This window comes from Triticum urartu, chromosome 7A, assembly GCF_056163025.1.
Source record: "Triticum urartu cultivar PI428250 chromosome 7A, HENAU_Tu73, whole genome shotgun sequence".
Classification (NCBI taxonomy): Eukaryota; Viridiplantae; Streptophyta; class Magnoliopsida; order Poales; family Poaceae; genus Triticum; species Triticum urartu.
The window spans coordinates 294,360,199-294,367,573 of NC_141879.1; the positions used below are offsets into that span (position 1 = coordinate 294,360,199).

General features: G+C 43.8%; 1 long non-coding RNA gene across 5 annotated transcripts; it reads left to right on the forward strand.

Moving 5' to 3' along the window:
- Positions 1-3,629: 3,629 nt before the first annotated feature.
- LOC125522651 (uncharacterized) lies at positions 3,630-6,805 on the forward strand. Of its 5 annotated transcripts, none has more exons than XR_015611267.1 (3): positions 3,630-4,798; positions 5,798-6,068; positions 6,445-6,759. It is a non-coding gene; the product is annotated as an uncharacterized LOC125522651 (long non-coding RNA). The 5 variants fall into 5 exon arrangements; XR_015611269.1 differs by having other exon boundaries at positions 3,630-3,931; positions 4,241-6,068; XR_015611270.1 differs by having other exon boundaries at positions 3,630-3,931; positions 4,246-6,068.
- The last annotated feature ends 570 nt before the right edge of the window (positions 6,806-7,375 follow it).

Below are 7,375 nucleotides of genomic sequence, written 5' to 3' on the forward strand. Positions count from 1 at the left end.
CACGCCAAATGTCGGATTTCGGGTTTCGACAAAACCCTTGTGGTTTGAACACTGGGGTGCGCACAAAGATCTCTCCCCCTCTCTAGCTCGCACACATCATGATCTCACGGCCTAGCTCGACGAACCCAAAGAACAAGAGACACAAGAGTTTATACTGGTTCGGGCCACCGATGTGGTGTAATATCCTACTCCAGTGTGGTTTGGTGGATTGCCTCTTGGGATGAGGACGAACAATTACAAGGAAAGAACAACCTCCTAAGGAGAGGTGTTCTTGTGCTTGGTGAACTTGTGTGGTTTTCGATGGTCTCTCTCTAGATGAGCCGATCTCCCCTTTTATGGTGGTGGCTAGTCCTATTTATAGAGGCCCGGGTCCTCTCCCCAAATATTGAGCGGGAAGGGATCCCACAACGGCCAATTTGAAGGGGGGCAGCTAGTACAAGCTATCCTGACAAAAGGTGGTCTTCGCCTACCAAAGGCTCTGGTGGTAACGCCGTCTTGGGCTCCACAGTGACCTCCATCCCGCCGTCCTGCTGGTCTTGGTCTTGTTGCACCGATATGGAAACCTTTGCCTGATGCCTCGGGACTCCTCGCCTACGCTTGCCTCTTTAGCACCAAAGAGGGAAGGAGGACACTGCGCGCTGGCGCCCGCCTGGCTCCAGCCGTCATGCCTTGCGTCACAGGAACCTCGCGAGGTGTCCCTTGCCTTGATCTCTCCACCCCTCGCGAGCCAGCCTGGTGAGGCCGCCCTTGAGGAGGTCTTGCATCGTCCGCCTCGCGAGGCTTGGCCCCTCGTGAGGGTCTTGAGTGTTTGCTGGTGAAGACGGGCCGTACAGGGCCGCTGATGCAGCCACGCCACGGGCCGCAGGCAGGCAAGTCTGGGGACCCCCATTCCCAGAACGCCGACAACGTTAACCACGCCGCGCCGAGAGCACCAGGGCGGTGGACAACGGCGAGGCCTACGAAGGGAACGACATGGAGCCAAGGAAGACACGGCAGTGGCTGCCCACGCGGTGGGGAGTACGAGGGTTGACTAGTTCGGCTGCCGTCACCGGAAAATTACAGGAGATGTGGGTGAGTAGAGGGATAGACAGGCCAGGATGCGAGTATGGTGGCGCCGTGAGGCCAGCCCGGCAGCACCGCCGGCCACAAGAGGCGGGAGCAGGCGGTTCCGCCGGCGCTGGTTTGGGCGGCTGGAGCAGGAAGATTAGAGACTGAAGAGGCACGATTGCCGTTAGATTGACATCTAACGATCTGACGCTAGTAGAGTCGATTGTTGACTAAGTTTCTTTTTTTTTGAGAAACCTTGTGTACGCATGAACTTAGTAGGCCCACAAGTCAGCCTCCAAATCTGTGGCAGACAACATAGAGCCCATTTGCTAAAAAAATATAATTTACAGCCCATTTGCTAATTCTGAAGTAATTTATTACGGCCTAGTTTCTGCCCAGGACCACGGTAAAAAAGTTCAACCTTATTTTGCATATTTCGGTGGAGTCCGTACTATTGTAATCCTGAAATGATAAACATTTTTTAGGAACTTATTGATTTGCCAAAAAATTGTTTTGTTTTTGTAAGCAAATAAGACGTGGGACAATTGAGTTGGTTTAAGGGAAAACCAGTGGTAAAAAATCAGCGCTAGGAGGAAAAACAACAACAAAAATAAGGATGTAAATATGAAAAAGGAACTTTATGTATTTTCAATATAATAATACGTGTATATGAACTAGTAAAACTATAGATAGAGATTAGAAAACGGATGTAGGACATGGCATTTCAAGAGGAAAATATAACTGGGCTGTTTGTTTGATTCAATAAAAACACTACCTGCGGATGTTGTAAGACAAAATATAATTAACGCTGGCGGGCCAGAGGTCAGTAGATACCTGCTGGATCTTTGTGCCCCATTGTCGTTATGCGCTGGGCTTATTAAAAACAAAACCAAGCCTGGGCAATCTACAGCCCAGTTGAAACTTGCTCGACCTGAAAAAACAATATACCTGCTCGACAAACGAGAGAATTTTGCAAGTACAAACTGATAACTGGGATGCAGCAGGTATATTTTTTTTCATTATGATAATAAGTGCATGCACTTGTTTCAAAAATTTTGGAGAACCGGGAATTCGAACGGCAGGTGCTTATGCTACCCATCAAATAAAAATCAGGTGCTTGAAAATTCGTTTCGAAACAAATGGTTCAGCTTTATATCCACGTCGACCCTCGGCATGATGGTTGGAAGCAAATGCCAAGTTCATACCGAAAGATCGTTAACAATAATACCAACTTGCGGACGACAAGGTAGTACAAGTACCAATACCAAACTAACTTATAATCTTTTTACTCCTGGCCCTAGTGTTCGTCTGGTTGAAAATCTTGCATAGGACCAGCTCCCGCTCCTTCTCTTGCTCCAGATCCCTGAGGTGGTACTGGTGCATCATCCAGTTGGTCCTCTGCTGGTCGAAGTTCTTGTTGGTGTGCAGGACAAGAATCTTTTTGCTGCATGACTGCCGGCCGTTGACCATCATCGGCAAGGTATTGCCGGTTTTTTGCCACATCGCGTGCATGCGGCACTCTGACTGTATCTTGCGACGCGTTCACATGCCCCTTTTGAACGCCCTGGAATTGCGCTGGAAGAAATGCTTGCTTCACTATGTCTACGTTTAAAAAGAAAAATACAGCTATAAACAAAGGAATATGTTTGTGCAAGTAGACGGCCGATCGGTGTCTTACCTGGAAGTTTTTCAGGATGGGTGTAGCATATGCCGTGCTCGCTGTCGATGGTTGGTATGAACAAACCGATGAGAGAGTGAGATCTCGCGCTGTCAGCAGTCACTTTGGCCTCAAGGTGCTCGATCAGCTCCTGATCCATGGGATCGAACTTGACGCTAGCCGGCAGCACCGGCCAATCCTTCTTGGACTTGCATCGGTTAATTCCAGTTATATGGTACTCAATGTATGATTAATCGATTATTTTAAGTGAATGATGAAAGATTTCGACAGATAAGTGGTACTCCAAATATGAAGTCCACAATACCCGAAGACGCCGCCGGGATTCTTGTGTCACCTCACACGCAACGTGTTGTCACGTCAATTCAATGTGTGGATATGATGAATAATTTGACCGACGTATATTAGTACTGCTACTATACTACTTAGTAGTCGTATTTAGTGTCACATTTTAACCATAGTTTTAACTAACGAAATGTCAATGCATATCTCTATAAATTATTTCATTGGAAACTATGTTCAAATACGAATAAAACAATATAATTTTTTGTGACATGTATTAACATTTAATTAGTGAAATTTATGGTCAAAATTTGACACAAATTACAAAAGGGACCAGTAAACTAGGAGGGAGGTAATAGTACGAGTAGCGCAATACACGATATAGAGGACTAATACAAATTTAGAAACGGGGTAAGAAGTTACAAGGCTGTGCGACAGACTTTGTACACTACATGAGTAATACAAAATATAATTCCCATTGAACAACACTTTCACCAACAAGTACACACTTAAAGCCTAATTGATATATATATATATATATATATATATATATAATATACATATACATACATACATATATATAGGACTAAGCTATTTTGTTACTTTACTATTGGCCTCCTATTAAGGCATGATATATGTCCGATGAAGACGGCCCGAACCCGCACAAGCGCCCCGGTCCAGATCCCCGCCGTCGCTCCCGGATCCCGGCGCCCTCCTGGCTCCCATCTCGCATCGCCCCTGCAACTCAACTCCGGCGGCCCTCCCTCCATCCCGCACCACCCCTGGCCACCCTCCACCTCGCACCACCTTGCCACTGGCCTACCCTCCCTGCACTGCCCCCTGGCCACCACGGCACCCAGGTCGTTCACCGCCGGCACCACAGTCCGTTCACCGCTGACACACGAGGCCGTTCAACGACGCAATGAGGTCTGGCCTTTCCCCTGCCTCTTTTTATGTACCATTTTCTGAAAATATCACACTTTCAACTGCCTCAAAGAGTTCAGAAATCTAAACAAACAAAAGCTGAAACTAAAGTTCAGGAACTGTTTCCTTCAAAAATTGAACTGTTGTAAAGATTGTAAATTGAAGTGTTTGTTCTTCTAGGTACTGGCACTACAAAATACAAACACACTCAGTTTCAATTAATTATTTTAGTTCAGTTAAATTTCTTGTTTTAGTTCAGTTCAATTCTTATCTTAAGTTTCAGCTAGGTTCAATTCTTATTTTACGCTTCAGTTCAGTCCAAGCTTCGGCAGATGACGGCCGCGCCAATTCTGTAGTGGCAACAGGAGGGTCAAGTCGCTGTGGTTGGAGGACGGCGCCCTGCTGCTGCTCTGAATTAGATACAAGCGCCGCATCGAGCGGCTGTCCTCTACAGTGACACACGAATAGCTACTGCTGCATCAGTACGTGCATCAGTACGTGTGTGCTGCCGCATCAGTACTGAAACTCTACCTCGAACGAGCCCATGCGGGAACCGTGGCCTCCATCGCGTTTGGTCGTCTCCGTCCTCGTTATCTTCTGTATAGTGTGTTGTCGACCCCTTCGTTTCAAGCCCGTTTCTGGCCGACCACATACTGCTTGAACTGATGAGCTTGAACTACGTGTGCTGCTAGCCATTTTGTATTACTTGAACGGCCGCCCTTGCATCATCAAAATCTTGATTTACTGGGCAAGGCATGTCAGGTGGGGTAGTTGGAAGGGTGGGGAAGCTCGTTGCCTTGCCGTGGTTCTAGCGGGAGACGGGCGGGCTGGTGTACACAGAGGATAGAGGCCTTGGCCCTGTACGTCCAGGTTTGTATCGATACTCCGGCCAACTCCATTGATCTTCTCAGTAAATGCTCCACTGGTAACTCCATTCAAAATTTTGTCAAGTTTGATTGCCATGCTCTAGCCTCACATCACATTTTGTTCCAGTTCTGCTCATACTATAAGTTTGTTAAAACCTACCTAATATATAGCTAATTCAACATCCGTCATTTCTGTTGTATTTGTGTACCCACACCCGCATATGTTTGTACAAAAAAGAAAATGAATGTTAGAGTGGGTGATTAAACAACTCAATGTTCTTCTGTTATTCGAGTAGGCACCTGAAAAAAAAAAGTTCACCTTGGTTAGATGAACCAAATGGGCTGTGTAGTTCTTCTGTTATTTGACGAGGCACCTGAAAAAAACTAAGCAGAATAAATAAGATGGCAGTAACAACCGGGTTGACTTTTTGTAATTTTCTGTGTATGATTGCAGTACTTTTTGTAAGAAAACACATGGTACTTTGTAAAAAAACACTCCGAATCTATTTGGACTGATCGTCCGACTTCTTTCGTATAGAAGGTTCAAAAAGTTTTGCTCCTGAAATTGCACATATTTAGAGTATGCGAATATATTATGCATTTCTTAATTTTGCTCTTGTGTAACAGTTCAACATGTCTTATGTCATCAATTCATAATGAAAAAAGAAGGAATAGTTCAAAACGTGTGTGTTAAAAACAGAACAGTATAGATAAACTTCCGTATCAGTTCGATGGAATAAATCACATCAGTTCTGACTCGGATCGGCTGTTGCCTACAATGCATTGAAAATAAAATTTTCAATCAAATCAATCTAGTTGTTCTATATTGGCTTAAAGTTTTCATATCTTTTATCTTACCGATGATGCTTTGAACTGAACAAGAGCGCTGGGTAATAAGTGTGCCTTTGGTTTAATACTAAAAGATCTGTTCGCTGACTTATAGTAGCAAAATCTCATGGAAGTGTGTGCTGGTGGCTTCAATTAATTTTACGCTTGCATACAGGATGGTGGCAGTGGTGGCGCAGAATTGGAGAAAGAAAAAGAGGAAAGCCGTCCAAAAAACTAACATTTTTTCATGTTTCTCTCTAGCTGAAATAAAGCAAGACTGATGTACTACACTTCATCTCTCTGCACAGCAGGTTCATGTACATTGACGACGTCGCCATGCGTGCACGCTCCAACCTGTCCCGTGTCGCAGCCCCACCACTCGTTGACGATGCACTCCAACCCCGAGGACCTCCATGATGGAGGTCGCCTCGCAGCCTAGCGGCGAGGTAACTCATCTTCCTTGTGCGTCCTTCGCCCACTGTGCGCCCTGCTTCCCTCGACCTCCTTACTCTCAGGCATGCTAGCCCAACTTTTATTTTGATTTTCAGTCCAACTTGTGTGTTCTTTTCAGTGCATTATGCTTTAAATGTGCTGAGTCATGAGGCAAAAGATACATTTTAGTTTTGCTTTGCTGCAAGGGCATTCCTAAAACTTAACTTCTGTCTAAACCTATAACCATACATTTCGAAAACAGATGCTACTTTACTTTGCATGGATCCTGAATCACATTTCACTAAAAATGTAATAGTGAAACTACACTGAATAATTATATTGTATTTTTTAGCATTCTTGCAATGCTATTAACAACATCTTTTTGTGCAGTGTTTGTTGGTTTCTCTTGCATTTACGGACATCTTGGGATTGCTAGGTGCAGAATCAAGAAGCCCAATCATCATTAGGGATGAAAAAAAGAGAGAAGCACGGGAAGAGGTACTAGTAGAAGAGGAAGAAGTAATGTGAAAAATGAGATAAATGTGAGAATAGCAAGTAGTAAAGCTTGAGAGGGATTCAGATTTTGTTTTCACATTCTTGTTGTACACGTACCTTTGGTCTGTAGATGCACCGTAATGGATCTAGGAAGTATGAATGGTTAATACATCAATGGTGCACTATGCATCTTTGGCAGGTTTTTATGCATTTTTAAATGGTTGTGGAGCAATTCAATGGTGCGCTATGTACTGAAGTATACACTGTTTATATGTTCTTGTACATCGGCTCATCAAGGATGTACCATACTGAAATCTGGAGCAGTCTGGCAAAAAGTATTTACATCCGTTCAAACTCAAGAATACGACAAGTTCAGAGAAAACAAAAGTTTGCAGATGAGAAATAGGGGATGATCATTCATATGTCTAAAAAATAATTGAGCTTATATACAGAAAGTATTTACATCCGTTCAAACTTGGGGATACCACAAGTTCACAGAAAACAAAAGTTGTAAGCAAATCATTAACAAAAAAGTAGAGTAAAGTTGGGACTGAAAATACATCATTAAAAACAAACACAATGCTCAGTTCAAAAACTCAGTTTTCGGGACGCGATAAAGCTCAAACAAAAATAAACCTCATGGAAATTCAAATGGTAAAAGTTCAAGTCGTAAAATGAGAGAAGTCCAACACATCGTTGCAAACAATATTTTCTTTTTAAAAAAATTATCATTCAACTACATAAATCATGCAAGTTTAGGTACGATGATACCGTAGATCGTTGAAAAGTTACGAGGAAAATCATACGGGGAAAAATAGAGTGAAGT